Below are 10430 nucleotides of genomic sequence, written 5' to 3' on the forward strand. Positions count from 1 at the left end.
TTTTGGGATTTTCAATCCCGAAGGTTTTCTGCATCGGAACAACTATTGTTCCACTTCCAAACACGATCTTCTATCGCACTCCCATAGATCATCCAACAAAAAATCGATTGAAAAACATATTAACAAATTAACATATTAATCTTTGCGCTTACCGATTCGAACAATAATATCATCATATTTACTGAAATCAATAAAAATTAAACATGCATCTCATACATATCGCATCAACAAAAAATTTAACCCAAATTCATATCGTACAAGTGGCTCTGATATCATTGTTGGGACCGTCGGCGCACCCCATGGCACAGTGGAAACAAAACACGACGGTCTCACCAGCGATCCAAGTACGAAAAACTGAAATCTCAGAGCTGCAAAAGTCTTTCGACTAAATGCGTCTGCTACCACATTAGCCTTTCCCATATGATAGTCAATAACCAAATCATAATCCTTTAAGAGCTCAATCCATCTTCGTTGTCTTAAATTCAGCTCTTTTTGAGTCAACAAATATTTTAAACTTTTATGGTCCGTGTAAACATGGCAACGCTCACCATACAAATAATGTCGCCAAATTTTTAGAGCGAAAACTATTGCAGCCAATACTAAATCATGCGTTGGGTAATTTCGCTCATGATTTTGCAATTGTCTAGAGGCATAAGCCACAACCTTTCCTTCTTGCATCAACACATAACCCAACCCATTATGGAATGCATCACTATAAACTACATATTCTTTACCCAACTCAGGTTGCACAAGCATTGGAGCCTTAATTAAAATTTTCTTTAACATCTCAAAGCTTTCTTGGCATTTTTCTGTCCAAACAAATGACACATCTTTTTGCAACAGTTTGGTTAGCGGCAGAGATAATATCGAAAAATTCTTCACAAATCTTCTGTAATAACCCGCAAGTCCTAAGAAACTCTGGACTTCTGTAATATTCTTTGGGGATTGCCAATCTACTATGGCTTGAATCTTCTTTTGATCCACTTTAATGCCTTCAGTCAACACTATATGACCGAGAAAAGAAATCTCAGATAACCAAATTTCACATTTGGACAATTTGGCATATAACTTCTTATCACGAAGTATCTGAAGGACTACTCGAAGATGAGTATCATGATCTTCCTTTGATTTGGAATAAACGAAGATGTCATTTATAAACACTACTACAAATTGATCTAAAAATGGTTGAAACAATTTGTTCATTAAGTCCATAAATGTTGCAGGAGCATTTCGTCAATCCAAACGGCATTACCACAAATTCATAATGTCCATACCGAGTCTGAAAAGCAGTCTTGGAGATATCCTCTCTTTCTATCTTTAACTAATGATACCCCGATCTCAGATCTATCTTTGAGAATACTGATGCGCCTTTTAATTGATCAAACAAGTCATCAATCCTCAGAAGAGGATACTTATTCTTTATCGTCACCCTGTTTAATTAACGATAATCAATACATAGCCTCATAGAATCATCTTTCTTTTTCACGAATAACACAGGTGATCCCCAAGGAGAAACACTGGGTCTGATAAATCCCTTATCTAGCAACTCTTGCAATTGTGTTTTTAATTCCTTTAACTCTGTTGGAACCATTTTATACGGAGCCATAGAAACAGGTTCAGTACCCGGATAAACCTCTATTCTAAATTTCACTTCGCGATCTGGAGGTAAACCCGATAACTCTTCCGGAAATACCTCTGAAAATTCCTTAACTGTAGGAATATCCTTTAACACCACTTTTGGTATTCGAGTATCTACCAAATTAGCTAGGAAAACTACACAACCTTTTGCCATTATTTTCTTAGCTGTCATGGCTGATATCACACTGGAGGGTGATTTCGCTTTTTCAGCAATCACTACTATTTCGGAACCTTTCGCATCCTTAAAAAATAATCGCTTCTTACGACAATCCACCCATCCATGATACAAAAACAACCAATCCATGCCCATAATGATTTCAAATTCGTCAAAAGGCAACTCCATTAAGTTTGCTAAGAACACAACCCCCTTGAATCTTAATTGGACATTTTCTACATTCTCGAGTTACCCTTGCACTATGCCCCAGAGAGTTTATTGCTATCATTTCACTATATATTGGTTCTAAAGGAATTTCTCTAGTTTTAATCAAACTGGTACTAATATATGAGTGTGTCGAACCAGGGTCAACTAGAACAAAAACAGGATCATCGAAAAGATGAAATGTACCTGTTATAATTTCCGAATCATCCCGATTATCTTTAGTCTTTATATTATATACTCGGGCCATTCCCTGAGTTCCTTGTCTCTGGCTAGCCTCAGATTGACCTCCTGATTTTCCTCTCCCTTTGCTTCTATTAGGTGTCGCCACATATCTCTCAGATTGTACGGATTTATCACCATACTTCTTCGAGTAATTTCGAGCAAAGTAACCATATTCACCACAATTGAAACAAGTACCAGAAAGCAACCTACATGCTTCCCTGTGTGACTTGCCACACATCTGACATAAAGGTTTCTCTCTATGAGCTCCTTCTGAGCTAACAACATAGGAATGGGACTGCTTAGTTTTTCGCAAAAACTACAAAATAATCAGTTATATTTGTGAATTGAGAACCTGAGCCCTTGCCCCTTTTTGCATACTGTGCAAATGAAGACGTTCCGATTCTTTTTCCCGTCTGATCTGTTGCTAACGTCTACTCTTGAGCTCTTTCAATGACATTTGCTCTATTTATACCTCTTGTAGACTGGACAAGTTTAAGGCCAACATTATTTATTTCAACTTAGGCCTCTAACCCTCAATAAACCAATCCCAACGATATTTTTCATTAGGTACTACCTCTGTAGCATATCGTATAAGTTTGTTGTATTCAGCTTCATACTCATGCACTGCTCGACCGCCTTGTTTCAAGTTTAGAAACTTAAACAACATCGATCTCATAAACTGCTCCCCAATATACTTGTTTATAAATTCGTGCAAAAAGAACTACCAGTTCACTTGTTCTAGCGACGTATACATCGTCGTGTTTGTCCACCATACTCGGGCTGATCCTCTGAGCAATGATACTGATCCACCCAACTTTTCATGATCGGAGCACTTCAGACTTTCCATCATCGCCTTAACATCATTCAACCATAAGTCTGCGTCCATCGGACCTTCACTTTCTTCTCCCTTAATTTCAAGAGCTCCCAAACTCTTTAACTCCTTTGGGATTAGCATCCTCGGTACTAAAGGAGCAGGAGAGGTCAGAGAAGGTTGGATTCGTGCTACGATAGCATCTAGAGCTTGTATAAAAGCTCCAAACTCCGGAACAGGCATACCCTGAGGTACCTGGGCGCTTGTATTCTCCGATGGAATCAGATGTTCACTATTCTCTTCATAATTTTCGCTAGCTGATCTATCTCTAATCTCTTGTCAACCCGCTCTTCTCGAATTCGTAGAATCTGACATCTATTATAACATAAATGCAAATATTACCTTAAGTTAGTAAGGAGAGACATATATTATATTTTTTTCTATAACCTATCAGTAACCTTGATATTTTAGCGGCATGTAAACTCTTTTTTACATCAAATACAATAGATTTTGGCTGAGAATCGGCTAAACCTATAGCTCTAATACCATTAAATGTAACACCCAAACCCGTACCTGACCCGGATACGAGTCCGAGATATCACATTGACTTTTTAAAACAACGTTCTTACAAAATAACAACACATTTGATCTTATATTAATAAAATACGAGTATATATATTGATGAATTATGTTTATTATAAAAAATTTGAAAAAAATACCTTTTCATGAACAGTAATATACGTATGAACAGTACCCGTGAACAGTGATGAATCCTACCGTGAACAATGTACCGATGCACTACTACAGTAACGTGAACAGTGCATCGATGCACCAAAAATTCGAATAAAAAATGTGTAGCGATGCACTGCTACAGTGCATCGATGCACCGCTACAGTAACATCGATGCATGCAGTAACATCGACAAACATGTATAAAACACATAAAAATTTAACCGTTCATCATTATACAGTTACCATTTACATAAATACGTTTAAATTTCTTTAAAACATTTTTTTAAATATATTACATGCCGACTAAAATATAACTAAAACAGTTCATTATGTCATACGGTTACTGATGAGGCGACCTTGATTGAGTATCCAAATATCTCCTTACAAGATGTATTCAACCTACGCGTGAAATAAACACACGTTAAGTATTACTTAGTGAGGCATAAATAATCACAATAACATTTCTACGTACAAGTTATATTCTGATATTTAATCTCCAAGGAATCTTTTATTCCAATGAATATACTACAATCTGCATTATTGATGCCATTAACTCATTTATCAATAATTATTGGAATCCATACATTCTATAAGAAATTCATACAATTCATGTAATTTCCTTTTAATATTAGCACTCTCAGTGCTCTATTTGGAAGATCATACACATAGTATGCTTCCCATTTCATTTTAGCACATGAAGGGTCTTATTCGAAAATCCATACCATTAGTATGATTTCCTTATCTTTGTAGCACCCTTAGTGCTTTATCTGGAAATCCATACACTCAATATAATTCACTTACCATTTTAGCACATAAAATGCCCTATCTGGAAATCCATATTTTCAATACGATTTCCTTATCATTTAGCACACTCAGTGCTCCATATGGAAATCTATACACTCAGTATGATTTCCTTACCATTTTTAGCACATAAAATGCCCTATATGAAAATCCATATTTTAAATATGATTTCCTTATCATTTAGCACACTTAGTGCTCCATATGGAAATCTATACACTCAGTATGATTTCCTTACCATTTTAGCACACAAAGTGCCATTCGGTAATTACTATACATACATCAATAAATTATATTATTTTAACTATTACCACATGTATGTACATAATTAAATGCACTCACCTGGTTCGCCTTGCTATTATTTCCAATACGCAATTCTGATTACTCAGCTACTTTGACTTTGCCTTTCGTTTTGCTAGACTCGGGAGCTTGATTTCGATCTTCTCAAGCATCCTTAAAGACACATTCAATATCACTTATTAGTATATTGAAATCTTTCATTTCTTAAACTAAAAGAAAAGCTATTTTCATTTATTTATTTAATATATGCATCGGTACATTTTATAGTGTATCGATGCATCCTCTCACTGGTGCATCGGTACACAGCCTATGCATCGATGCACTATCTGCATTCGATGTTTATGTATTTAAGTGTGCATTGATACACTCCTCGTGCATCGATGCACTTTGTTCAGAATTTACATTTTGAGCACGAAAATCACTTAATTCCAGCTCAAATGCTCCATATTCCAACCCATTTCATACCCTTAACTCCAATACCTTCATCTAAACTCATTTATACACATTTACTACATCCTTAACCTCGAGATATTTTCTTCTACATGAGATTCAAGAATCATACCAATTTTTAACATGTTCTAAATCCAATTCTAACACTTCATATCTCTTAATTAAGTTGATGACAAGTCAAATCTACCATAAAACATTCATAAACCTTCATATTTCATCATGTTACTCAAAAACCCATTTTCTTTAATCTATAATATCTCATCAATAACTTAGTTTTAATCTCATTTAAACCTTCCTTTAGCTTCCATAATATACAAAGCTTCAATCCCTAAAAAAAATCGAAGGAAATAACCATTCAATTGGAAACTTACCTTTGAGCTGAAGGGGAGAGTTTTCCACGGCAAGAAGAGAAGAAGATGAAAATGTTGACTTCCTATTCCCCTCTTCATCTTATCTCTTATCTTAATTCCCCACTAATTGAATATTAAATTCAATTTAATCCAAATGACCAAAATATCCTTTTAATCATCTTTCCTTACAATTTAGTCTAAGATATGAATCCTATTCATCCTCGTCTTTCATTATTTAATTTAATAAATCCTTATATTTTTAATTCATTTCAATTTAATCCTTAAATAAATTTTTGGGGCATTACATTTCTCCCCTTAATAAAATTCGTCCTCGAATTTTAAAGGAGTACTTGAATTAAAAACATGTGGAAACTGCTTTTCCATATTCTCCTCCCTTTCCGGGCAGCCTCTTCCACCTTGTGATTTTGCCAAAGCACTTTGACTAGTGGAATCCTTTTGTTACGTAATTCCTTGATTTCCTTAGCCAAATTTTTTACCGGTTCTTCCTCATAAATCAATTCTAGTCGAATCTTTATCTCCTCAGGGTTGATAACATGCAAGGGATCTGATATGTACCTTCTAAGCATTGATACATGAAAAACATTGTGGATCTTGTCCATGTCCGGAGGTAAGGCCAATTGATAAGCCATGGGTCCGACCTTTTTCAATATCTCGTACGGTCAATAAATCTCGGACTCAGTTTTCCTTTTCGCCCAAAACGTAATACTTTTTTCCAATGTGATACTTTCAAAAACACTTTGTCTCTCACTTGATGTTCTATTTCTTTCCTTCTCAGATCTACATAGGACTTATGTCGATCCGAAGCTATCTTTAGATTGCTCTAGATAATTTTCACTTTATCCTCCATATCTTTCATCAAATCCGGCCCAACCAGATCTCGATCTTTTAATTCAAACCAATTTAATGGTGTTCTGCATTTTCTCCCATACAGAGCTTTATATGGAGCCATCTTAATACTTGATTGATAACTATTATTATACGCAAATTCCGCTAAAGGCAAATATTTTCCCATGATCCCATAAACTCAATTACACATGCCCTCAACATATCCTCTAGTATTTGAATAGCTCTCTCTGATTGCCCATTTGTCTGCGGATGAAAAGCTGTACTAAAATTCAATCGAGTACCCAATGCCCCATGTAAAGATTTCCAGAATCTTGAGGTGAACCTTGGGTCTCGATCAGACACTATCGATATCGGCACTCCATGCAATTTAACTATTTCTTTTATATATATCTCAGCATACTTATCCATCGAGCAATCTACTCGAATTGGAATAAAATGAGATGTTTTGGTCAATCGATCTACAATTACCCATATCAAGTCATTTTTACCTGGTGATAAAGGTAGCCCCGAAACAAAATCCATTGTAACCCGCTTCCACTTCCATTCAGGAATCGTCATTAGTTGTAGTAATCCGGAAGGTACTTGATGTTCAGCTTTCACTTGCTGACATGTCAAACATTTTACTACAAACTCAGTTACAGCTCTTTTTATACCTGGCCACCAATAATGACTCTTTAAGTCTTGATACATCTTATTTCCACCAGAATGCATCATCAATGGACTGTAATGCGCCTCGTAAAGAATTTCTTTCCTCAATTCCTCATCCTCGGGAATACAAAGTCTTTATCAATAATATAAACATCTACTATCCCTTATTTCAAAGTCTTTAATTTCCTCATTTTCAACTTGCTTCAACCTCATTAAGCATTTCTTATCTCGACCTTGTAGCTCTTTAATTCGATCTAGAAATATCGGTTTTAATTTTAATTCAGCAATTAAAACACCATCATCATTAAATGACATATGTGTATCTAAAGCCCTTAGAGCTGCAAAAGTCTTTCGACTAAGCGTGACTGCTACCACATTAGCCTTTCCCGAATGATAGTCAATAACCAAATCATAATCCTTTAAGAGCTCAATCCATCTTTGTTGTCTTAAATTCAGCTCTTTTTGAGTCAACAAATATTTTAGACTTTTATGGTCCGTGTAAACATGGCAACGCTCACCATATAAATAATGTCGCCAAATTTTTAGAGCGAAAACTACTGCATCCAATTCTAAATCATGTGTTGGGTAATTTCGCTCATGATTCTGTAATTGTCTGGAGACATAAGCCACATACTTTCCTTCTTGTATCAACACACAACACAACCCATTATGGGATGCATCACTATAAAATACATATTCTTTACCCAACTTATGTTGCACAAGCACTGGAGCCTCGATTAAAATTTTCTTTAACATCTCAAAGCTTTCTTGGTATTTTTCTGTCCAAACAAATGGCACATCTTTTCGAAACAGTTTGGTTAGTGGCAGAGATAACATCGAAAAATTCTTCACAAATCTTCTATAATAACCCGCAAGTCCTGAGAAACTCCAGACTTCTGTAATATTCTTTGGGGATTACCAATCTACTATGGCTTGAATCTTCTTTTGATCCACTTTAATGTCAATTACCGACACTATATGACCTAGAAAAGAAATCCCAGTTAACCAAAAATCGCATTTGGACAATTTGGCATATAACTTCTTATCACGAAGTATCTGAAAAACTACTCGAAGATGAGTATCATGATCTTCCTTTGATTTGGAACAAACCAAGATGTCATCTATAAACACTACTACAAATTGATCCAAAAATGGTGGAAATAATATGTTCATTAAGTCCATAAATGTTGCAGGAGCATTCGTCAATCCAAACGAGATTACCACAAATTCATAATGTCCATACCGAGTCTGAAAAGCCGTCTTGGAGATATCATCTCTTTCTATCTTTAACTAATGATACCCCGATCTCAGATCTATCTTTGAGAATACTGATGCGCCTTTTAATTGATAAAACAAGTCATCAATCCTCGGAAGAAGATACTTATTCTTTATCGTCACCCTGTTTAAATAACGATAGTCAATACATAACCTCATAGAACTATCTTTCTTTTTCATGAATAACACAGGTGCTCCCCAAGGAGAAACATTGGGTCTGATAAATCCCTTATCCATCAACTCTTGCAATTGTTCTTTTAATTCCTTTAACTCTGTTGGAGCCATTCTATACGGAGCCATAGAAACAGGTTTAGTACCCGGATAAACCTCTATTCTAAATTCCACTTCGCGATCTGGAGGTAAACCCGGTAACTTTTCTGGAAATACCTCTGAAAATTCCTTAACTGTAGGAATATCCTTTAACACCACTTTTGGTATTCGAGTATCTACCACATTAGCTAGGAAAGCTACTCAACCTTTTTCCATCATTTTCTTAGCTGTCATGGCTGATATCACACTGGAGGGTGATTTCGCTTTTTCAACAATCACTACTATTTCGGAACCTTTCGCATCCTTAAAAAATAATTGCTTCTTACGACAATCCACCCATCCAAGATACGAAAACAACCAATCCATGCCCATAATGATTTCAAATTCATCAAAAGGCAACTCCATTAAGTTTGCTAATAACACAACCCCTTGAATCTTAATTGGACATTTTCTACATACTCGAGTTACCCTTGCACTATGCCCCAGAGGGTTTATTGCTATCATTTCACTATATATTGGTTCTAAAGGAATTTCTCTAGCTTTAATCAACCTGGTACTAATATATGAGTGTGTCGAACTAGGGTCAACTAGAATAAAAATAGGATCACTGAAAAGATGAAATGTACCTGTTATAATCTCCGGATCATCCCAATTATCTTTAGTCTTTATATTATATACTCGGGCCACTCCCCGAGTTCTTTGTCTCTGGCTAGCCTCAGATTGACCGCCTGATTTTCCTCTCCCTCTTCTTCTATTAGGTGTTGCCATATATCTCTCAGACTGTACGAATTTATCACCATACTTCTTCGGGATATTTCGAGCAAAGTGACCATATTCACCACAATTGAAACAAGTACCAGAAAACAACCTACATGTTCCCCCGTGTGACTTGCCATACATCTAACATAAAAGTTTCTCTCTATGAGCTCCTCCTGAGCTAACATCATAGGAATGAGACTGCTTAGTTTTTCGCAAAGCTGCAGAATAATCAGTTCTATTTCTGAATTGAGAACCTGAGCCCTTGCCCCTTTTTGCATACTGTGCAAATAAAGACGTTCCGATTCTTTTTCCCGTCTGATCTGTTGCTAACGTCTCCTCTTGAGCTCTTTCAATGACATTTGCTCTATTTATACCTCTTGTAGACTGGACAAGTTTAAGGCCAACATTATTTATTTCAACTTAGTCCTCTAACCCTCAATAAACCAATCCCAACGATATTTTTTCATTAGGTACTACCTCTGTAGCATATCGTATAAGTTTGTTGTATTCAGCTTCATACTCATGCACTGCTCGACCGCCTTGTTTCAAGTTTAGAAACTTCAACAACATCGATCTCATAAACTGCTCCCCAATATACTTGTTTTTAAATTCGTGCAGAAAGAACTACCAGTTCACTTGTTCTAGCGACGCATACATCGTCATGTTTGTCCACCATACTCGGGCTGATCCTCTGAGCAATGATATTGTTCCACCCAACTTTTCATGATCGAAGCACTGCAGACTTTCCATCATCGCCTTAACGTCATTCAACCATAAGTCCGCGTCCATATGACTTTCACTTTCTTCTCCCTTAAATTCAGGAGCTCCCAAACTTTTTAACTCCTTTGGGATTAGTATCCTCGGTACTAAAGGAACAGGAGGGGTCGGAGAAGGTTGGAGTCATGGTACGATAGCATCTAGAGCTTGCATAA

The sequence above is a fragment of the Hibiscus syriacus genome, unplaced genomic scaffold (genome assembly GCF_006381635.1).
Source record: "Hibiscus syriacus cultivar Baekdansim isolate YM2019G1 unplaced genomic scaffold, ASM638163v2 tig00111097_pilon, whole genome shotgun sequence".
NCBI lineage: Eukaryota > Viridiplantae > Streptophyta > Magnoliopsida > Malvales > Malvaceae > Hibiscus > Hibiscus syriacus.